The sequence below is a fragment of the Pimephales promelas genome, chromosome 13 (genome assembly GCF_988280905.1).
Source record: "Pimephales promelas chromosome 13, fPimPro1.hap1.1, whole genome shotgun sequence".
NCBI classification, from domain to species: Eukaryota; Metazoa; Chordata; class Actinopteri; order Cypriniformes; family Leuciscidae; genus Pimephales; species Pimephales promelas.
This window is the reverse complement of record NC_142781.1, coordinates 30,780,902-30,806,118: the sequence shown is the minus strand read 5'-3', so window position 1 is coordinate 30,806,118 and position 25,217 is coordinate 30,780,902. Positions and strand designations below refer to the sequence as shown.

The window sequence follows — 25,217 nt, the reverse complement described above, 5'->3', positions numbered from 1 at the left end:
AAAACGTATTTTATTTTACAACATATTTTGACTTTATATTTGTTGGTGTTAAATGGAAACCTTCATACTTGATTTCTAAATGTTTTCAAAGACTTCTGGCCTTCGTTTACCCCAATTACATGTGTTGTAGCCTACTGTATGAATTGTGGGTGGATTTATAAACATTGAGAAATAAACAGAAATATAAACATGAATAAATAATGAATAGGAAAAACTAAATTGCATTTAAAATTATATCAAAGTATGAACTAAATATACAGTGCAATACAGTAAATATGATGTCCCAATCCCCCAAATATTACCAAAAAAGTAATATTTGGCTCAGTTTACATAACACCCATCTGGTATCTTCAGTATTACAGATAACTATCATGTGTTTGGGTGATGTTTTTAATTTATGGCAAGAAACCATAAAAAAAAATTCAAAAACTGTTCAAAAACTGTCCCAATCACGGCCTTAATTCACTCTGTATGACCAGGTCATCTCTGTTTATAGTGGGCCTATGCATGTCATTTTTGTTTATATATATATATATATATATATATATATACATACATACATACAGTAAAGGAAAACCACTAACCTATTTGAAAAATCTACAGTAAATGTCACTAAGCAATCATGGTGACTCTTCAACTGAAAATATATGTTCTACATCATCTATGCTGGAATGATCAATTTTGCAGGGTTGAACAGTAAGGCGTTTCATGGTAATCTAGCCAACGGCAGTAAAAAAAAAAAAAAAAAAGCAGGGCCGAAATCTGACGGATTCCCTTTTGTGGTCAACAGTGTTCTTGGAAATGGTCTTAAAGGCCCCCTGAAATCAAAATGAAAGTTTTTTTGGCTTTTAGTATGAATATGTTAGCCTTACTGTTATCTCTAAGCTATGGAAGCCCTGAACTGCATTGTAAAAAAAAAAAATTTATATAAAAAAATCTAGCAGTTCGAGGTTAAAGTCAAAACCTTACGATAATACAGTCTTCCATAGAACTGTGTGCATTCATAACTGTGCACGTCCACTGGCTCAGCACGTGTATGTGTGTAAAGAAATGCACTTGTGAAGTTTGTTTATTTTATAACCACAATTGTGGTCGAGGAGAGATTCTTTGATATGATGGTAAAGTGTAGGCCAGTAGACATATGAAAGCCTCCATTGATTCATAAAGCTAGATATCTCCATCCAGTCTGAAAAGTGTTTTCCAGGTTGGTTTTCCTATTGGCTAAAGTCTATTCCGGCGCAGTATATTTTATAACATCCTATAATGGTAGCCTAATGCTGGTAGATTGGCACCTGTTGAATTTCCTTTTGTTGAAACAAAACACACACGCATACATTGTGAGGCACTCGCTATGCACCATTATGAATGGTGCATAGCGAGTGTTTAACATGTGAAACAATGGCAAGCACACACACAACTTCTACAGAAGACTGTAATCTCGAAATGTTTCGTCTTTAATCTCAAACTTTTTCGACTTTAATCTCAAATGTTTTTGACTTTAATCTCTAAATGTTTCGACTTTAATCTAAATTTTTTCGACTTTAATCTCTAAATGTTTTGACTTTAATCTAATTTTTCGACTTTAATCTCTAAATGTTTCGACTTTAATCTCGAATTTTTTCCACTTTAATCTCTAAATCTTTCTTCATTTTAATCATTAAAACTTTAATCTCTAACTTTTTCGACTTTAATCTCAAAAATATCAACATTTTTCTGTATTAATTTTTCTCAAAATTTTTCCACTTTAATCTCTAAATATTTTGACTTTAATCTCGAAATGTTTCGACTTTAAATGTTTCGACTTTAATCTCGAAATGTTTCGACTTTAATCTCGAAATGTTTCGACTTTAATCTCGAAATGTTTCGACTTTAATCTCGAAATGTTTCGACTTTAATCTCGAAATGTATCGACTTTAATCTCAAACTTTTTCGACTTTAATCTCTAAATGTTTTGACTTTAATCTCTAAATGTTTCGACTTTAATCTCGAACTTTTTCGACTTTAATCTAAAATTTTTTCCACTTTAATCTCTAAATGTTTTGACTTTAATCTCAAACTTTTTCGACTTTAATCTAATTTTTTTTTACTTTAATCTCTAAATGTTTCGACTTTAATCTCAAAATGTTTCGACTTTAATCTCAAACTATTTTGACTTTAATCAAATTTTTTTTCCATTTTAATCTCTAAATGTGTCGACTTTAATTTCGAACTTTTTTGACTTTAATCTAAAAAAATTTCCACTTTAATCTCTAAATGTTTTGATTTTAACCTCAAACTTTTTTGACTTTAGATTTATTGGCTTATATTGGCTATTTAAAAAAGAGGAGGAGCTGTTCGACATGTTCAGGTCACTTCAGTGGGCCTTTAAGAAAATGTGTCTTTTGAGAGTTGGCATCTGATCTTGCAGATCAGCAGTATGTAATATTCATTTTAATGTTATTCGGTTCCTTGCAGCTCCAGTCATAGTGCCTGAGGCAAAAAAGGTAAACATTGCAGGTTTTACCCCACTGTATTTTGCCGTGTATCTTGGTAAAAACCGAGCGAATTGAATAGGTATGCATTGGGACTGGGAGTTTTGCAAAAATGTAGGCAGAGGCACAGTTGATATGGGTTGCAGCCCATTATGTAATACAAATTAACAATTCTCAATTCGATGAGCTAGTTACGCAATTAATAGCTTGCCCCATATAAAAATTCTATTGAGACAAATTTCTCATGGCTGATGTGTGACGAAGGCAGGCTTTAGAGATTGTGTGTTATCTATAGTTTGTCGGAAGCAGGCCTTTTCATATTAGCACACTTAATGTCACATCACTGACATTTACCCATGTCAACATCTGTTCATGTCGTGTTCATAAATATATGTGTAAATACAGGCAGGGACATTAACCTCATGACAGGGTTAAAACAGATTCTTAGAAAAGCCTAACAGGTATTCTTTGACAACAGATGCACTCTGACATGAATATGACTCATTTCAATGATCTTGCAATAAAAAACGCAGGCGACTGCTAGAAAAATAATTACAGCAGTGTGTTTTTTTTAGGCTCAGAGGTGCCAAAAAGTAATTAAGCAAAAGAACAATATTGTTTCCTATCCTATGTTTAATCTCACTCTAATCAGACAAAGCGCTATTGCGACTTTGCCAGAAAAGCATTAAATTAGTATTTAATAGTGTACTGTGCTGTTAAACTGTTTACATAACTAGATTTAATGCTATTTCTTAAGCGCTGCATGTTTTGTTTCACTCCTGCGATTGCATGTCAGAAACAAATGGGACAAATTCATAAATCACTGTCAGATATTTCTTGGTGCATTCTTAGAGATTTGCATGGATCTGGTGTAAACGGTAAACACAGTCAAGTGAGCAGTCTCTGAGAGCATTACAAAGACGTCACGTTCATCATCTCTGTGATTTGCTTTGTTCAGCTCAGTGGAGCGCAGCATTCTCTTGAGCACATCAGGAAACACTGCTCCGTCCTCCGGTCTGCTCCAAAAAAGCTGAAAAATGCTGCCTTATGCATGCGGTTTTTATTATATCCGATTAAAGTGACATAATGTTTTTAAGTATCTACCTAGATGCACACTTACATACAACAACAGATTATTGGAGTACATTATACAAGAAAATGCCATTTCAGTCTTTCTACTTGGCGTTTCTTTTTCTTTGTACTTATTTGTGAAATTTAGCAATTTCTGAGTAAAAATATTCAAAGTAAATCTGTTTTTTAGTGCACCAAAAATTCTTATTATTTTTTCCCAGTTTAATTCTAGAAATAGACAATCACTGAAACTGAAAAAATTTATTTGTTCTAGATCTTTTCAACCAAAGGTCCGTGAAAGTGATATTTAAATGTAATGAATATATATATTATACACAGTGCACCCACATCCACATTCATTGCGATTAATCATTTGACAGTCCTAATATATTCATTACATTTCGATAAGGATGCTTGATGATAATTTTAATGTTATTGCTGATAACTGAGTGCAAAAATGTCCATTATAACTATATTGTTTTTCTAAATATATAAAAAATGAAACACTAAAAACTAAAATCAAATGTTTTAAATGCTACAAGTGAATTTAGGCATCTTGCACAGTACGAAAAATATTCATTTTGAGATTTACTACATTTCATAGTGTTATTAAATTAATTATTAGTGAACTTTCAAAGATGAGCATTATAGGTAATCCAAATGTAAAAATGGAGGAAATGAGCATGCATTTCACTATAAATATTAAATATTGACAGATAATGATTTAAAAACACTCCTAAAACACATATCATGCAACAGCTAACTTATTATCTAACTATGATTATAGAATTTGTTAGGTGAAATATACTTAAAAGTAAAAGTAGCCTACTGTTGAAACCTGTTTGAAACCTGAAGCCGTGGTTGTTTTTACTCAAATACTGCATTTTAAGAGCAGCGATGCAGAGCTATCATAAGTTTCTGACGCAGCTGTGTTCTTACCACCATCTGAAATGCAAAGCCTCTCCAATGATTGTGTGGATTGCTAGAGTTTTAATGTAAATGCACTGCAGTGCCACTTACCTATACTATATAGATAGACACATTTGAAGTTGTTGCATTTGTCAAACAGGGGCATTCAGAGAGCACATATACTGTAATCCTCCTATTGTGTTGACAGAAGGTTATTTAGTGTGCACGTGTACTGTACGTCTAACCCTCCCTGAGGGAATAGGAGAAACATGTTCAATGACCTTATTCCTCTGACCTTCAAATGAGATAGAAAGAGCATTTCTTCAGCTTATGATCTAATGCAGAATGCGTTTATTCTATTCTGGTATTTCTTTTCAGAGTTTTATATCTGCAGGTATTAAACATGAATAGATTCTCAGAGTAAAAATGTAAGATTTTCATGTTTGTGCAATGCATATACTGAATCTGCAGATAAATATCCAGAGATGTATAGTAATGAAGTAGAACTACTTAAGTACTGTACTTAAGAACTAAAATGCTGTATCTGTACTCTACTAAAGTATTGTTGTTGTTTTTTTACATACTTCTACTTTTACTTCAGTAGATATTTTCAATGAATTTAATACTTTTACACTGTAAAAATGAATTTGCTTTATCTAATCAATCAAATTGTGGCAACAGATTACAAGCAATATTATTTATTAAATTGAACAAATTAGAATTGAGTAATAGTTAATCAAATTAACATTCTAATTAATTCTAATTTGTACAATTTAATTAATAATATTGCTCGCTTTATGTTGCCACAATTTTATTGATTAGATAAAGCATATTATTTTTTTCAGTGTACTTCGATATTTTTTTAATGTTCTGCTAGTTACTCGTTACAATTATAAAAATTTTACGAATCATTTGTTGCAAGTTGGCTTTCATGCTGCCTAAATCACACGCCAGTTTTATAGAGTAATGGTATTGATTGACTCAAACATTGACAACTAATGCAGGGGTTGTCCTGCAATTTTTTGGCGTCCGCCAAAGCAAATTTGTATCCCGCCAAAGCGCGTTATTTGATTGCTAGTTCACACGTTTGACTGCTTTCTTTAATAATTACATGACACAATACTTTTACTTTTAGTACTTAAGTAGAGAATTTTAATATAAACTACTTGCAATACTTAAGTACAAAAAATGTTGAATACTTTAGTACTTCTACTTTCAGGTTGTAGCCCCCAGTTTGTGCAACGCCTTGCCTTTGCCTCTCCGTGTGACCGACTCGATCGATTATTTTAAAAGGCATCTTAAAACACTTTTATTTAGACAAGCATTTAGTTAACTGGGTTTTATTTTGGGCTTTTTAAATGTTTGAAATGTTGAAATTTTACTGATTATATACTGTTTTATTTTGTGGCTGCACTTTGTAAAGCACTTTGTGATTTTTTTTTATCTGTGAAAAGTGCTCTATAAATAAAACTTTACTTACTTAAGTTTGGTGCTTAAAGAGCACTTTAACTTCTACTCAAGTCACTTTTTTGATCGAGCACTTGTACTTTTATTCAAGTCCGGGTTTCTAGTACTTTATACATCTCTGTAAATATCAAAACGGATATCCAGAGTTTATAGAGGCCCGTAATGGCTCTCAGTAGCCGTCTTTGTAATTATTTGTGCTAGACATGGTTAAAAATCATTATAACACAACCCTCGAGGTTGCTACAGTAAGTTGACATTGAATCAGTGCATATACAAATTGTGTTGCCCAATTCACCAACATTTTAAATAATTAATAATATTTTTAAATAATTCATCAGTGGTATGATATCATTGTCACAGCAACAACATAAAAAAACATCGTCTTAATACTTAAAGGAGCTAAACGCAAGTCTCTGAGTTTTTGCAGAACTACGCCCCCTCTGGCGACAAGCGAAACTGCAACCAGAGCTGTGCGCGTTCATGGAGGAACACACACACACACACACACACACACACACACACATACGCACGTTTGCACGAGCTGTTCATAACTAAGGAGCATCAGCCGCACACTGTGCGGCACACATCTTTTGTTACAGTCATAATGAGGTAATACAGTAATAAATCTGCAAGTCATTTAAAATATATGAAAGGAAAGGCATTCGAGTAAATTACACACTTGTGTGAGAGGGGGAAACGGGGGTAGTAGAAAACTTCGGTTTTTGTTTCCATCTATCTCCCTGTGCTTACTGTATCCACTTATGATTGAATTATTATGGAAACACGTTCAGTTATCACTTTGTATAGGACCCGTTTGAGCCCGAGAGCAGACCGGAGATCTCTCCGTTTGTTGAAAGCTTCCCGATGTTGACTCTCGTCTTATTCCAACGCCTGGCACTGGACAGACTGAAGTTTTATTTTCTGTCTCACGTGGAGTTTGCGTTGGGGTTTGTAATGAGCTACAAGCCGGTCTCTTTCCGCGCCATATACAGATTTAATGAAGTGCACGTCACCGAAAGCAACAGATATGAGCTGGATTTTATTAATCATCGGCTAATTTCAAAATCAGCAAAGACAGCAATAAGAGAGATCGGCAACAGAACTGGTAAGATCATTTCATTTCTTTACTTTTAATGAAGATGGTAGTGTTAAGCGTCTGCGACTTACTTTCACTAGGCTAATTCACTTTGATTTGCGATAGATTGCGGCGCTTGATGAAGGGGCTCAGCTCAGCTGCTCAGGTGATGCGCGTCGTCATATATGACTAAAATATCATGACATATAGCTTGGTTTCAACAACCAGATGCATTTACACTTGTCCAGTTTCGTCTGGAATACGGCACAGACCACGTCCTCAATTGGTTTGAGCGATCGAATTCAAATCCGTCTCGAATGCGTTTCGGAGGGCATTTACACCCTGGTCTTTTCATGATCGAATAGCTATCCGATCACAGAAGACACATGAAGTGACCAGGTGTAAACAGCCCCTTTGAATCCATCGTCTACTTTTGTGGAAAGCTGACTAGAGTTGTGTCGCTCGAGTTGTCTTCTCTGATACGGAGAACGGCGGCGAATAGCTACACGAACCTGCCAGACATAGCCAGGCGAGCGTGAACGCGCATGACGTCACGCCCAGTCTCAGATTCGAGCCCGAATCCCTCTTATATATTTTACTGTACAGGGTTATAGAGGCGATCGCAGTGATCAAAGAAGGGCTCATTCAGCCCATCAGGCGATTGTTTAAGCATGTATGGGTTAGAAAACGGCTATTTTTAACATGAAAAGTTGCGCAATGCACCTTTAAATGATAGACTTAAATGACAGTTTGTGATTTTTTTTTTTTTTTTTTAGCTTTCATAGTGGTGCACAGTAGGAATGTAGGCAAATTTATGTATGGCATCTATGATTTCAAACTTTGGTTGAAATTGTTGATCTCTTCTGAAGATTACTGGGGACTTTTTCCTCATAAGAAAGGGTCAGCATTTAATGGTCATAAAATGCATAAAATGGTCCTATTCATATCTTTTGTTATGTTATTGAGCCGGTGAGCGTGAACGTATGTCGAGTGAAGATTTAAAGAGGAGAAGCGCATCTTTTAGAGCATGTTGTGACTATTTACATGCAGTAGTGCTGTCTGAGTTAATCTCAATTGATTATTCAAGTGATTCATTAACCTGCGTAGAGGTTTTCAACCACTACATTTAAAGGGGTCATGAACTGGCTTTTTAAATTTGATTATATTGTTGTCTGAGGTCAACTTATGATGTTCGCTTGGTTTTTGCATTCAAACGCATCAAAATTAATAAGTAATAGGCTATTTTCTACCCTACTTTTGAGCCTAGCTGAAAAACGCTCTGTTTTTATGGGCATCTCGCACTGAAGACTTAAACGCCCACTGCTGTGATTGGATAACAGTATGCAATAATAATTGCATATTATAATGAGTTTCAACTCACCCGTCGATGCACTTGGGGGAAATTGTTTTGAAAACGTCCAATATTGTAAAATGGCAACCGGAATGATTCGCCCATACACGTTCGACCCAGAGTCTGTGTGTTGCACAATTCCTGTCAGATCCAAAATAGACGGCACAGCACCGTTCTTTAGTCTTAATTGGTCTGGTTTACCTGCTACCATGTTCCTTTAACCATCTTGACCACCTTAAGCTTGTATAATCAGATGGAAACCTGTTGCTAATCCAAGCACTAAGTTGCATCAGCTATGATGACCAGCTAGTTAATAAAGTTAACAAGAAATCTCTGAATTAAATATGTATTTTAAATGTTTTTCTTAAATAAGTCTCTTACTGAATGTTCACCAATTGAATTTACTTAATCAAAAACACAGTAAAAACGGTAATATTGTAAAATTAGTATTACAGTATTTTCTTACTATTATTTAAAATAAGTTTTACATGTTAACATATTTTAAAAAGTAAATTATTCCTGTCTCTCAAAGCTGAATTTTCAGCAGCATTACTCCTAGTCTTCAGTGACACATGATCATTTTTGTGTGAACTATGGCGGCAACCCTTTAAAAATAGGGGAGATCGGGCCTTTTCAGTTGCGGCCCCTAAACTATGAAAATAATTTACCATTGTATGTGAGGCTGGCCTCAATACTCTCTGCTTTTATATCTAGTCTTAAAACATATTTTTTTTCTTTGGCTTTTACTTCAATTTGAGAGCTGTGTGTTGTTGTCTTCTTGTTGTCATTTTATTTCTGTTGTTGTTCTATTGTATGACTTTGGATGTAGTAAATTTGGTCAACTTCTGTTGTTTTAAATGTGCTCTAGAAATAAGCTAGACTTTGACTATCAAGCCTGACAGTCAAAAAGTAGCCTAGGTTGTGATTTGCTGGCATGCGCCCTCAATATTAATGTGAATGTAATGCCAATGTCCTCCTGACTAAATCGTGAACAAGGAAATTACTGGAGTCTAGTGATAACAGTGGCATCACACTGTTGCTCTGGGGTTAAGCAAATGAAACGTGATACGTGTACCAATACCTTGCATATAAAAATCACCATACCTGACAGAATTTATGTACACAGTCACATTTAAGATAAAAACATGTATATAGTTGATCAAACAACTGCAAATATCACATAATTGACATATTTTGTGTAAATGATTCAATTTCTCACTCAAGTGTCAAGTCTCATTTAAACTAAATGCATATTATTCAGATCCTTCAGAATATATTTTACCACCAATCATTAATATTTTAAAAAGAACTTGGAAGAAGGTTATGAAACTTTTTTTTTCACCCACTTTCTTCATGCATTAAACATACCTATAATTCAGAGAGTTGTCATTAATATTGAAAACGTAAAACCTTGTATATTTCAATAGTATTATGAAAAAGCAACGCTTACCAACCACCAGCAAGTACGTCCCCGCACCATAATCAACAGCAGGAGACAGTTTAGAGGTGTATCGATCCATTCCAGCTTCTCAGTCGGAATTGTCTGGGAACGTCATCCTGGGGTTTTCAATCTCTATTTTGCCATGAAAAACACTCCAATTTGACCTCCTGTAATCATAATCATTAGCACGGCGCTTTTAATTTCTCCCCCACCTTCGCCGAGTAATCCCTCTTCATCCATGGACGACCACACAAAGTCATTCGTGAGCTACTTGAGCTTGCATACGAATCATAGAGACCCATCCTGTTGATTAGGATTGCAACTTACACTGGTGTGACAACGTGACAGTCTGTAGCTTCCAAACTGTCCACCAAAATGAGTCAAGATTGAATTCTGGGATGTGTCACTTTTGTAAACTTATCAGAAACGGACAACTGTCGTACCCTTTTATATATTGCAGAAGATGAAACTCATCATTATGTAAGTGCATTTTAGCCATACCTTGGTTCCCTCAACAAAAACCCAATTTCATTGGCATGTGACTGGCAAGTTTGATTCGTACATATTTTGCTCTTCAAAATAATCTAGACAAATAAACACTACTTGAATTTTGAAGCCTAAATGTATTTGCTAGACGTAAAAATGTAAAGATAGTCATAACACATTGCAAGAATGCGAGTATAAAAGCTATGAAACTGGACTAGCAAGTACAGTTGTGTTTACCTGTTCGGTGTTGTGACGTTTAATGTCTCCGACAACCTCTCCCATTTTTAGCTAGTGACTTTTTCAAGTCGCATAACTTAAAATCCCAAGCATAATATCGTAATGGGTCGTAATAACGCATTTTGTTCAATGACTTCAATCTGAAACTTAAATGCATTATTGCAAAAATGACAATAATGTCATTAAGATCGTATATCTCATAGGGTATTACTGATGTATTTTTGTTGTAGAATAAAACATCGAAATGTCTTAAGCTTGTGTTCACCACAGACCTTATTTCAGACATTTAATCAAAAACCCATTTAAAAAAAAAACATTGACTTTGGGATGATGAAACCATACATTTTTTAGGATCTTTCTCTGAAGGGCTTGTTACCTTCAAGTCAACAGAAATACAGAAATCAAATCTGCCTTATTCAGATTCTTGTGTGCGACTTCTTATCATAACTTCAGTAATGCACACAAAAGATCTATTCATTTAAAAGATTCAAAAGAGTGGCTTGCTCAGACATTTTTCATAGAGTTTGTGCACTTTCCTTCACCTCCGTTATTCATTTCTTTCATTTTCTGTTCATAATCTGAAGGACATTTTGCCCTTTTTTAATGTGGTTCCTGATGGCTTTCAGTGGGTTGAAACTTGTAACACAGTCTCATCCCAAGAAGTCATATAACTGACGTCTTGGGACGTCTTTTGACCATACGTCAACATCCGCCTTTTTAGGGTATCCCCTTAAACGTCGGTTACATGACGATCCCGGGCCGTCATACAACTGACGCTTTACCTTTACCGCTTTACGGTTAGGTGACGGGGTATAGGTTTGGGTCTGAGGTATGGTTAGGATCCGATAACGTCATCTAACCGATGTTTAAGGGTACCCTAAAAAGGCGGATGTTGACGTATGGTTACACGTCAGTTATATGACGTCTTGGGATGAGACTGCGCTGAAACTTGAAATCTTTTTTTTGTTCATGGGCAATGTCTACTTTTTCCTGAGGAGGTCAGACTGTGCGAGTAAAACAGGACCTGAACTTCGAAACACACTGGGTGGCAAAGGTGATGGTTGGAAAAGAGGAGAGCCGGTTGGAAGAGGGGAAAAAACGCTTGCGCAATCTGCCATTTTTGAATTGCAATTGAATAGCATATTTTTTTTGTCCATGGCCCTCTGCTCTAACATTGAATAAGAGATTCAGGTCTTCAGTGATATGGTCTTGCATGGTAAACACACAAACCTCAGTTGATCAATTATTTACCTTAACTATTCTTAAGCATAAAGACTTTTCTCAATAGCCCCAGTCAATTGATTGTAGTCTTTTAACCAGTAAGCTTTTTTTAAATGGCCTGTTGTGATCAATAGAGCCAGGACTTTTGGGATTGATTCATGCGTTAGTGACTTAGTTCAGCACGGTGTTGAAATAGATTAACCGATGCTAAACAGATAATAAGCTATGACCGCTGTGGACGTTTGGATCTCCCTGTCACAACCTTCAGTTTCTTTAAACACGGTTTTATTTGAAAGCTGTCAGCTTCAAACCTAGTGAGATTCTACGAGTGTAAAGGTAGTTCACTCTACTAAAATTTTAATCATTAGAATGGATATTACATTGTTTAATACTTTTTTGCTGACTGATTTTGTATATGTACATTTCTGAAATGTATAATTTAGATATCCTCTGGTCTTTATAAATTGAAATGTGGCATTTGCTGTAAAGCTGTGATTATATTCTGGAAATAATGATTATGAGATAATGTTGATGGATACCAGTAACATAGTCAAAAGTTTGGAATATTTCAAAATATTTTTGAAAGAAGTCTCTTATGCTCACCAAGACTGCATTTATTTGACAAAAAAATAAATAAAAAATCCCCACCCCCCCAAAAAAATGTTAATGTACTTTATTTATTCCACCTTACATCAACCGATAGGTGAACCAAAGTGATTTACAACAGAATAAACAACAAATCAAAACTACCAATAACACAAATACAATAAAAAATGGGAGAAAAGTAAGAGGAATAAAAAAATAAATAAATACAATAAAATCGATATAAACGTGCCATCACACTACTAGGTAAAAAAGGCCATTTTAAAAAGATGCGTTTTTGGTCTTTTTTTGAAAAGGCCCAGGTCAGTAATAATACGCAACTCATTGGGGAGCTTACTCCAGAGCTTAGGTCCAGAAACAGAAAAAGCGCGGTCACCCCAGTGTTTAAGTTTTGACCTGGGCACTTCCAGCATAAGCTGATTGGACGACCTCAACGTCCTACCGTAATTTCGAATGGTCAGCATGCCTATGTAAGATGGAGCGAGGCCGTTAAGAGCTTTAAAAACGAATAATAAAATGTTATAGTGAATTCTAAAATGTACTGGGAGCCAATGGAGAGAATAAAGAATCGGAGTTATGTGGTCTCGTTTTTTAGTGCGTGTTAACAGACGGGGCCGCTGCATTTTGGACGAGTTGAAGACGGCCAAAATCCAGTAAAACAGTAATATTGTGAAATATTATACCACTTCAAAAGACCTTGGCTATTTGATGTTCCTGATGGCTTTCAGTTGGTTAAATACATTATTTTGTTGGGCAATGTTTAATTTTTCCTGAGGAGGTCAGACTGTGTGATATCTAGCACTTGCATTGAAAGCAAATTACTGTTATGGTGAATTTTGTGGGGACATTCATAGAAAATGATTTTTTTTTTTAAGGGATGCACAATATATGCACAGCACAATTCTGTCAAATAAGCTACTTACTTAAAGAGGAACTTGGCTACTCTAGCCATTTCTTCACAGATTTTCACTTTTGTTGTTGCATGTGTTCTCATCCGAGCGCATATTTGAGAACACTGTCATAAAAAAAACTCACTTAAGTTGCGGCACCCCCCCCCCCCCCCTGCTTTCCACCGTTGTTTATGTGCATTTGTTATTATCGGAGCCGGCCAACTTTATCGTGTGGGGCCATGTCTCCCGAGGGGGTAATACATCATGCAGACAGAGTATCATAGAATTATGTCGAATTGCCACAAAGAAGTTCTTGTTTCTCGCTCGTTCTCGCTTCTCACGAGACTTCCTATTACCAATTTATCGGGACGTTAGTCCCGATGTTGGAAGGTTGGTTTTCCGCCTGGGAATGCTGTGGGGAGCGGGGAAAGTCATCTGTCTCTCCAGAACACGTTATTGAACATTCAAATGATTTCTAAATGGTTTTATTAAGTTGAAATAGTTGCCAATTGCCCCTTTAAAATTATAATAAGCAAGTGGAATGTCAGCGAGGCAGCTCAGTAGATTTGGGTACAGGTCTCATTTTTCTGAAATATCTAGGCACTGTGAATTTGCTTTGAATGGCTCAGCCAAGGTCCACGAAGAAACTAAAGAATTTTTGTGATTAGTCAGTGTTACAATGAAAGCACAATTTTATTTATTTTCAAGACTTTGAGTCACTGTACTGTTTTGAATTGCAATTGAATTGCATTTTTTTTTTGTCCATGGCCCTCTGCTCTATATTGAATAAGGGATTCAGGTCTTCAGTGATATGGTCTTTCATGGTAAACGCACAAACCTCAATTGATCAAGTATTTACCTTTACTTTTCTTTAGCATAAAGACTTTTCTCAATAGCCCCAGTCAATTGATTGTAGTCTTTTAACCAGTAAGCTTTTTTTAAACGGCCTGTTGTGATCTATAGAGCTGGTGAATAACTTGGGATTGATTTGTAGATGCATTAGTGACTTAGTTCAGCACGGTGTTGAAACAGATTAACCGATGCTAAACAGATTCTGAACTATGACATCTGTGGACGTTTGGATCTCACGTTTCTTTAAACACGGTTTTATATTAAAGCTGTCAGCTTCAAGCCTAGTGAGATTCTAAGAGGGTAATAGTAGACTCTTAAAGTGTTACTAAAATTTTACTAATCATTAGAATGGATAAATATTACATTGTTTAAATTAATACCTTTTTCGCTGACTGATTTTCTGACTGACCTCTCTGATAACAGAACAATCTAAATTGTAAAGTGGACTCTATAAATTAAGATGTGGCATTTGCTGTAAAGCTGTGATTATATTCTGGAAATCATGATTATGAGATAATGTTGATGTATAGCAGGCAGTAACATAGTCAAAAGTTTGGAATATTTAGAAAATATTTTTGAAAGAATTCTCTTATGCTCACCAAGACAGAATTTATTTGACAAAAAAAAAAATCCAGTAAAACAGTAATATTGTAAGATATATTATTACAATTTAAAAGAACAAGTTGATTTCCTTCAGAAATCATACTAATATGCTGATTTGGTGCTTATTAAAAATGAGAAACTTATTTTCAGTGTTTAAAAAAGTTTTGCTGCTTAATTTTGTGGATTTTTTCCTCTCACTCTTGTTAATAATAAATGTTTCTTGGGTAGAAAATGGATATTTCACAATTTTACTTTTTTTTCTTTTACTTCTTTGAAAAACATTTACAAATCTGAACTATTTCAAACTTTTAAGTCTATTCATGATTAAATAGAGGAGGCAGGCTGACTTGCAGAAATGCAGTTTCTCTTCCAGCGAGTCCCTCAAGGATATTTTCATGCGTTTTTCTTTAAAGTCAGACCATAAGCTCCCCAGATGTTTCATACATTTTTTACCTCTTCTTGCAGTCCCATAAACAACCCAGCCTACATTAATAACTAAAATATCTCATTAATTTAACAAGACCCCAAAAGAGCATCTTAGACTCATCATATCCATCATATCTACTGAGAATCATTACGAACCGCACAGAAGAAGCATTTATAGTGACAAAGTTGTTTGGCTATATATATATATATATATATATATATATGCCAGATCTGTCTGTGTGCTTTAGATGTCTTTCATATTATGTATGAGGTCGGGCAGAGCACAGCTGTAAGAGTCTTATGCTGTCAGTCCAATTGCTGCGCTGTGGAGCATAGGATTTACAGGCTGTCAGGGGAGACAGGTCTCCTGTTAGCTTCACGTACACTGAGATGGTGGGGTAGAAGACCTAAGAGAGTCACAAACAAACAGAGTAGCTTGACTACAAGTATAATAATACAGTAGTAAACATCTAGTGACTAAACAACAGCAAACACCTGCCATGGAAGTGAGTGAACATGGTGTCAGGGTTTGGAAGGTTAGAATGGCCCCTGCTGGCGGATGCCGTGACTACACCATCTTTTCCTTTTTTTTTTTGTTCATATAATACACTAAGACTTTCATTATAAAATAGGATAAAGTTGACCAGTTTCATAAATAATGCATCCAGTTCCAATTAGAAAGAGCATTTTTAATGGGGACATTTTGTTTTAACCTGCTTTAAATTTTTTAATTGTGTTCATGTTTTAATCAGGAGGAAACATTAAAGAGGAATGTTCTTCATTTAAAAAAACAGAAACAAAGCTGCATGCACTTTACCTAAGAAAATTGGTTTGGTTATATTATTTTGTATGATTTATAAACTTTCTTTCTGTCTTTCTTTCTTTCTTTCTTTCTTTCTTTCTTTCTTTCTTTCTTTCTTTCTTTCTTTCTTTCTTTCTTTCTTTCTTTCTTTCTTTCTTTCTTTCTTTCTTTCTTTCTTTCTTTCTTTCTTTCTTTAACAATTACAGCTTGATTGGAAATAAAACACTGTATAGAGTAGACAGATAGAGTTAAAGCAACACCAGGTAACTTTTGCTCTCGGGGTCTCCCTACAGTTGGGAAACAGTATTTTCCTCTACTACTGTCGTAATCTCTGTCATCCTACATTAACGTGCATTTGTTGACAACCATGATAGCCCTGAACACTGTAGGAGGTCACATACATACAGGTGTTCTGCTTGCGTCTCGTGTGAAATGTCTTCATCCCGTACAGTGGCATATATTTCAGGATTATATTTAATGGATTTTATTTTTTTTCTAATGACAAATGATCGCGATGCTCACGTTTACAAGCCAGCGTCATTATAGTTGCCTAATCTATTGGTTACCGTTTTAGTGAATTTATATGATACTTCAATGCAATGTCTGAGTGGTAGGTAATAACCATATATCGTCAATATTATTATATCAAGCTACCATAAACGAATCTGCAAATTTTACAAATCGATTTGCATCATAGCTTGAGGCAAGAAAAATAAACGAATATCACAGACATGTTAGGTATCCTAAAATATGACTTTGTACATCTTATATATTTACTTGCAAGAATGTAGCCCCTACCAAACTTGTACACGCCGTTTAGACGATAGCTAACCATCAAAAACTAGAATATGGTTTACTAGCTACCAGATTGATAATTCGCTACTATCATTACTTGATTCAGGAAGATAAACGGAGGAAAAGATAGCTTCCGTAACATAGTCAGGAAGACAAAAAAACAAAGAGATATTATGCAAGCAATATAACGTACTTACTAGTCCGAAAGCATGACAGCCAAGTATGCATCGGTCGGCCCTCCTCCTCCTCTTTTAGCTCAATGTTGATCCTCGTTCTGCCTTTAACGTGATCACTTTCTCTTTTTCTCATTTTGCTTTGTTCCGATAAAACCTTTGCTTTCTTGTTTTTCTGTGCTGCTTCGGCCATGTCTATAACATTTGCCTCGCATGTCCGTTTTTAAGGAAGTGGGGGTGGTGGTGGAAGTGACGTATATGCCGTAAAGCAGTCGAATTTTGTAGTTCTCTTTCTACCCGAAACCTGAAGTTTAAAAGTATGATTAAAAACGCTACAGATCCCGTCAGGCTATGGCAGACGTGTCATTCAACCAATTGTAAGTCGATGTACCATCACAAGAGACTTGGAAATATATTATGAAGGTTGAAAAGTTACCTTGTGTTACTTTAAGCTTTATATTTCAGTTAAACGCTACTCTTTTAAACCATCTGTTCATCAAAGAATCCTTAACCATTCTGAAACATCAGAAATGTTTCTTGAACAGCAAATCAGCATATTAGAAAGATTTCTGAAGGATCATGTGACACTGAAGACTGGAGTTATGATGCAGAAAATTCAGCTTTGATCACAGGAATAAATTAGATTTATATACTGTAAGAAAACTGGTATTTTAAATTGTAATAATATTTCACAACATTACTGTTTTTTTTACTATATTTTGGATAAAATAAATGCAGCCTTGGTGAGCAGAAGATACTTCTTTAAAAACCTTTAAAAAATCTTACAGATCCCAAACTTTTGCAGAATATATTAAATATAACTGGTTCAATGATTTTTACTTTACATGTTTTTTTTTTTTTAAACTTCAGGCTCAAAATATTCAAAGTCTTTACCATGAGAGAGCAGTATTGCACAACCAAATAGAGAAAGATTCCTTGCTTTATAAAAACTCTACATTCGAGTTGCTTCATATAACAAACCAGCAAACCTCAGATCAGAAAGGCTTGTATTGGGTCTATAAAATGATTGGTCATTCTGATAAAAACATGAAATCTCTGAAAATGATTCTCTGTGAGATGAAACATCATTCTTTGGTACAGTGGGTTTAGTTTTAGTAATATGTTCCCGAAGACCGTGTCCATGTTTGAAGTGTGTGCCAAAGGCTACTACTCAGTCTAGTGGCAGCTCTGGGCAGCCCGCTTCACTTGTGAACCCTATTGCAAAACTGCCCAGTCATGGAAAACCGAAACCTTCAATCAGCATATGCCTGTGAGTTAATGAAGGGGGAACAGTCCTTTGTCAAAGTTTTTAAGAAGAGGCTGAGATTATGCTAAGTCTGTGGCTGAAACCCTTGTTGGTTTTTCCTCCGTGGAGTTTGGGTGGTCCAGCAAAAGTGCTGCTGGGCTCAGTGTCTTGGCACAGGTAGCAAAGGGCTTGGATGACCGAAAACAGTCTCCAAGACTATGTAATACAACTTACCCCACTAATTGTGGGTGTTTCAGCAATTAAATTACAGATGATATGTTTTTTTTATAAGCTCTTGCCAGGGACAATCACTGACTGGTAAGAAGTTTAAAGCAGGAGGAAAAATTTTAATCACAAGTTTTTCCAAATGTATTTAGTGTGTTTTAATGTATATATTTCCAGTCATATCATGCTTCATGTCATGGATGATTTAAAATTGGATAAGGAATAATTCACCCTAAAATTCAATCCGGGTTGACTTTCCTTCTGTGGAACACACACACAAAAATTTTTTTTAAGACTCCCCGAGCTGCTCATTTCTAGAGAAACATGCTAATTGTGTGATATATAAAACTGTAGTGATGCGTTAATGCATTATTTTTTTGTCCTTTTTTTGTGACAGGAGCATCTGCAAAACTTTTTATTCTGTGTCCCATGGAAGAAAGAAATTAAGTTGAGGTGAGAGATTCCTCTTTAGTCATCAAAAATGTGAAAAGAACGAAAAAGTAATAAAAAATAACTTCATTGGCAGTTGCCAGTTTTAAAAGTATCAAATGTTTATATACGGTAATCCTAAAAATGTGTTTACTAGTATTACAGTATTAAATTTAGGGTGATTGGGACACTTTTTGCCCATAAAAAGTGTCTCAATCATCCTGAATTCACCCTTCATGACTTGTTTTTAAATTTCGAGTCTTTGCTGCATCAACCTTGTGTGTTACACTGCAAGGACCCTAGACATGTTGAATTTATGCTGTATGTATAACCAGCTACACACAATCTTTAATTTGCCACCCAGCTAGGTTATGAAAATAATGTATATTTTAGTTCCAGCCTGGACTAATAGGAAACCTTTGGCCCCAAAAAATGTCAAATAGAAACTGAATCCTTGTTGGCCGTTTATTAATGGTGGCGTTCCACAAACACAGGCCTCGGCTTGTTCCAGGTCCTCGTATGTGTCCACAGTGTGAGTGTACAGTATAAACAGCTTGTAGAAAATTAGGAGTATTGAATTCCAATGAAATGAAACCACAAATGGCTGCTTTACAGTGTGTAAGAGATGAAAGTCCTAATTAGGACTACTTACTAGATGGTGTCTCGCAGAAATTGCTGAGAAATTGGGCCTGGTCACAAGACCAAATGAACAGTAATTGCATTTCCTGTCAGCCTTTGAATCTTGACACACTTACAAAACAAATAGTGATTTCCTTCTTTCCACCTCATTCGGAGGAAAGTCCAGTGGAGTTGAGCATCGAGTGTGACAGAAAATATGCCAACCTACACCCAATTTCTAAACATGTTTTCGACAAATTCTGGCTTCAGAGTCACTTTACTGGCACATGTGATCACTTGTAAATGCTGTAGAATGTTACATATATATGTGTGTGTGTGTGTTAGAGCCAGACCGATATATCGGCAGGCCGATATTATCAGCCGATATTAGGCATTTTCCAAACTATCGGTATCGGCAGTTATAATGGCCGATAAATGAAGCAAGACAAAATTTGTGACTATCATGTCCAGTTTAAAATAAATAAATAAATAAATAAATAAAATATCGGCTGGAATATCGGATTTTAAAACCCAAAAATATTTGTATCGGTATCGGCCTTCAAAATCCTTTATCGGTCAGGCTCTACTTCAGAGTCACTCAACTGGCACATGTGATCACTTGTAAATAGTGTAGAATGCTACATATATATATGTGTGTATATATGTGTGTGTGTGTGTGTGTTAGAGCCAGACCGATATATCGGCAGGCCGATATTATCAGCCGATATTAGGCATTTTCCAAAATATCGGTATCGGCAGTTATAATGGCCGATAAATTAATATTTCAAAAATAAAGTAAAAACGGACGAAACATGCTTCAACCATGTCATGAGTGTTGGAGTTTTATAGTTTGTCCACCAGAGGGCACTCTACACTGTCCTTGTTGACAACACTCGTTGAGTTGGTCACGACATACATTGCTTGAATAACAATTAAAAGAACATCCCCATCAGTTCTCTCTTCAACTAAAAAATAAGCATGACAAAATTTGACTATCATGTCCAGTTTTGCTGCTGTTAAATAAGCAGAGAGTGAAGCGGAATTAGCTAGTAATAGTTACTATAGCTAACCATAAAGCTAGCTATCATCAGTCTGTTCTGTTTTTAAAATGCATTTGCATTATCATATTATTTTAGTTAAAACTCATAAATAACTACAAATAACTAATGTTAGGAAAATCTGTTAATGTTTTGTTGCACGTTTCTGAAATAAAAAAATTATTAAAAAAAATATCGGCCGATATATCGGAATATCGGATTTTAAAACCAAAAAATATTTGTATGGGTATCGGCCTTCAAAATCTTTTATGGGTCGGGCTCTGTGTGTGTGTGTGTGTGTATTAGTCAATCAATCAATCAATCAATCAGGCGTGCTTCAGAAATCCAGATTAGATCGGCTAAAAGAACCATTACTTTAAAGAATCCGTCGCCAATGATGGCAGCAATTACAGGGAATTATTTCCGTTTAGGCATCCCTTATTTTACAAGAGGCCGCCGTGAAGGATCTGCCGGGATCAGTTTTGGCATGACGCTGAACGTTTCTGAGGTTTCAGAGCTCATAAAAAGTTGTCACTTAATTTCAAACAGCAACCACAGTTGAATGGACTTTGTATCCTTCTGGAGAAGCCATCAAGAGCTTGAGGTCTGCTGGTTATCGATGGGGGGACGGAAGTGGTTAGAGGAAACTTTTATCCTTCTGTTGTCATCCAAATCATTAAGACTTTGTTTGACCCACAAGCCAATGGATAATTAAGGGTTTCTTTTGCTCGAATGCTGTAGCAAACGCGCCTGTCTGGCGTCACTTGTCATTCTTCTGAGTAACGCAAGATTATTTATGAGTCCAATGGTGCATACCTGACTAAACTGTGATGCTTGCGAAGTAGCCAAGACATAATCGCAAGGCCTGGAATTACATACCGCGCTGTGATATGCACGAGCGGCTAATTCTTTTAAGGTTGGTTTCCTTGGGAGGCCACGTAACTGAGAATAGGACTGAAATTAATGTTATTGTAATTGACGTTCGTAATACTTTCTGATGTAAAATGTTCACCATTCACTATCAGAAACTGTTTGAAATATGCAACGTGGTACTCGGTTGTTTAATGTGTTGCAGTTTATTGCTCTTCCATGGATGTTTTGGCACATTCGGATCCATTGATCTGATTAGCATGTTGGACTGAAACAGTGGTTCGGGCAGCTGAAGTGTTTTGGAGCTGCCAACGCAGTGGCGCTACATTGTAAAAGCAAAACAAAACACATGCTCAAGTGAAAACATCTGGTCTCCGTACTGTAGAGCGCTCGTGCTGAGTGCGTTTTTTTTTTTTCACGATTGGATGATATAAGCAGAACTATTACGCCTCTCATTCACAGGTTTAGACTGGGCTTGTCATGAAATGAAACCAAAACATAATAATGTGTAAACACAAAGTACGGGACATTTGAGCTCCCCCGCCTCGGCTAAGATATCCAAAGCATTGAGGTTTCTTTTGATGAGAGCTGGTCCCAAGTGAAAATGACAATGGAGGGCCTCAGAAAGGAGTCCAAGCATAAAATGTGTTTGTTAAATGTCTGGGTTTCCCTCCGAACAGTGTATTTTAGTTATGGTCATCGCCAACCTCCTGCTCACACACAGCCAGAGAGCCTCAGTAAAACTACATCTACATTGTGATCTAGGAAAAGCTTCTAGCTTGAAATTTTTTCAAATGCAATTTCAGGCACATGGGTCATATTTTTGCATAATGAGTCCACGGGAATTCGTGCGAATTTTACGAGGTGGCTAATTCATAACAATTCGTACGACCTCACTCGTACGAATTAGTACGATTTTGCTAAATCGTACATATTTTACGAATTTGCCAATTCGTATAAATTCGTACGAATGACCTACCCCTGACCCCGCCCCTAAACATAACCGTCACGTTGGTTTAGACAAATCGTACGAATTCGTACGAGTGAGGTCGTATGAATTAGTACGAATTAACCACTTTTGAATCACTCGTACGAATTGGTCGTAAGATAGCGTAGGTCCATTATATCAAATAGGCCAAATATAGGCCACTACTGTTTTTGTAGATTTTTTTTTTAAGAATCAACAGTGACAGTAAAAACATTTATAATCTTTATAATTTTACATAACGATCTGTTTCAAATGAATCTTCTTTTGAATGTATTGTGGAAAATGTATGATAAATGATAATAGAAGAAATGCTGAACTGTATTTTCAGCATCATGTGACACTGAAGACTGGAGTAATGTAATGATGCTGAAAATACAGTTTTGCCATCACAGGAATAAATTCTATTATAAATTTTGTAACATATTTTAAAAAATAAAAACTTTTAACTTGTGATAATATTCATAATATTGCTGTTTTCACTATTTCGATTCATATTGACCCTAAACTTTTTAAATATAGCGTGTGTATCCATATATACATCTTTAGTTGTTTTGAGTACATGCATAGAAACAGATCTAAGCTGCACATGTACCGTGTTTACACTGTGCTGAAGACGCTTGTATTTACATTGATTTCAAGACTGTACATTGTGCAGAAGATGACTGCTTATTGTCATGACTTTGCTGCTGAACAGATTTTTCCTGGTCAAACTGCTTCCCTGTGATCCGAAGAAAAGATTTTGGAATGGAACTTCTCATTTAGGACAAGAACAATTAAATCTCCAGTGCTAGACAACATGCTACTGTATATCCCATCAGATTTACACTTTGTTGTTAATGATGGAAATAAGATAGATTTTTTAGTATCATTTATGATACTAGAACATATTTCAGGCTAAATTGCACAAAAAAGTCTCCATCAGCCAATCTCCGATCATACCAACTGTGGACTACCATGTCATGGTTCATTCACCCTGTTTCATATAATGCCTCCCCCCCCCCCCCCCCCCCACTGAAATCACAGTAGCCCTCAAATTTCATTTGCACTTCTGCTTGATCAAGTTTGGTGTGATGTGATTGTGAAGGTTTGCCGACCTGTGGTGTTGCATTTATAATTTGGCGGAGGGAGGGCATTTAGGTGACTCTTGAATTTGCATACGTGAAACTGTACAGCACATCAGTTTCCATCTGAATTTACAAACTAAATATTTGAATAAATATTTACTCTAAAATGATGTTTAGTTGGTCCAAGTAAAAGGATAATGTGAGTATGTTTTACAAGAAAATGCTGTGTAATATGCAAGTAAATTTCACAAGTAATTACAGAATGAAAATTGTAGATCCTTAAGTAGATCCTTTTCATTTTTTTCATTTTATGCAATCCATAAAATCTAAAAATAACCATTTGGAGAAAAAAAACCCCAAAAACTTAATAACTAAAGGAATCTCCTCTAGCACATTAAATGATTATATGATTGAAGGGTTCACGGTTTTCAGATGGAATTAAGATAAATCCTGCGATATAAAACACAATATTATGACAGCTTTTCCCAGCATTTGATCTTGTGGTTTGTACTGCCAAGACAATATCTTCAGGCGCATTACGAACACACTGGTCTCTAATTGGTGCATCATTGGCATGAAATAAGTGTATATACAATATACCTACAAGACTCCTCTGAAACTCCATGCGTGTAATTGAAGAAACTCCTCGCACAGTTTTGCTCTTGCGGGAACGAGGTTGATTTTGAGGCAGGACCCCGTCACTCACATCCCGCAGTCACTTTCATTTCCAACAGCCCCTTTTGTTTTACTGTTGATCTACAGGCTCTAAACTTTTCAGCTTGACACAAGGAATGTGTGCATTTCATCATGTTTTTGACAGCGCAAAAGAGGACGGTTTGTTCTCGCGCGCGGCAAAGCCTGCCGGCCCGTGTTTGCCTTGGACGCCAATGAATAACATTGTATGTGGAGAGGAAATTAAAAATGCAGGGTTGTAATTTACAGGAGAGTGGAACTGATTTAACGCACCCAATCCTCTCCTTCTCATTTCTTTCTAGCCGCTGATCTTCCAAGGCAACTAAATCGGCCGCAGCTGAGAGATGGTAGAGCTCTCTCGTGTCGCCAATATCAAGAGCGCTGAAGCTGCCAGTTCCTCTCGTCTAGTGAGGTGTGATGGTGTGAGAGGTAAATGAGTTATGAAATCCAAATGCTGCACGTTTCTCAGCTCTCTCTTGCGCTGATCTTCCACGTTTTATGCATTTGCAAGGAATGCTTAAGATCTATGGTCAAACTCTTACGACAAAACACATTTAGTGTGTATCTTGTTATCCTGTCCTACAGAATGTTGTCTTAGTAGAATTTATACATGTACTTGTACATTTATGTTTAGATACTGAAGCCACTTTCACAACGCCAGCGACAAAGTGTCATGATCCCATTCGTTTTAATAGAGAGCTGTCGATATCCGGCGACAGTCAAAGTTGTTGGAATACAGAAATGCAAACCTCCCATAGACTTTTATGAAGAACTCCCATAAACAGAAGCTCAACAGTACTCGCATGACGCATGAGAATAAAGTTGATTGGTTCAAACGTGCTGCGTAACACGAGAATGAACCTCATTGGTTCTTGTAGAAGCTCAAATGTGACGTGTAACAGGAGAATGGATCTCATTGGTTCTTGTAGAAACTCAAATGTGACGTGTAACACGAGAATGGATCTCATTGGTTCTTGTAGAAGCTCAAATGTGACGTGTAACACAAGAATGAACCTCATTGGTTCTTGTAGAAGCTCAAACGTGACGTGTAACACGAGAATGAACCTCATTGGTTCTTGTAGAAGCTCAAACGTGCTGCGTAACACGAGAATGAATCTCATTGGTTCTTGTAGAAGCTCAAACGTGACGTGTAACACAAGAATGAACCTCATTG

The 25,217-nt window shown here is 36.1% G+C and overlaps 1 long non-coding RNA gene across 1 annotated transcript in view; it reads left to right on the top strand.

The window, feature by feature from the left end:
* LOC148976867 (uncharacterized) overlaps positions 1-25,217 on the top strand; it is a 61,022-nt gene that overhangs the window by 396 nt on the left and 35,409 nt on the right. Inside the window, exon 2 of the long non-coding RNA XR_016146069.1 lies at positions 24,346-24,472. This is a non-coding gene — a long non-coding RNA (uncharacterized LOC148976867). The remainder of the gene's footprint in view (positions 1-24,345; positions 24,473-25,217) is intronic.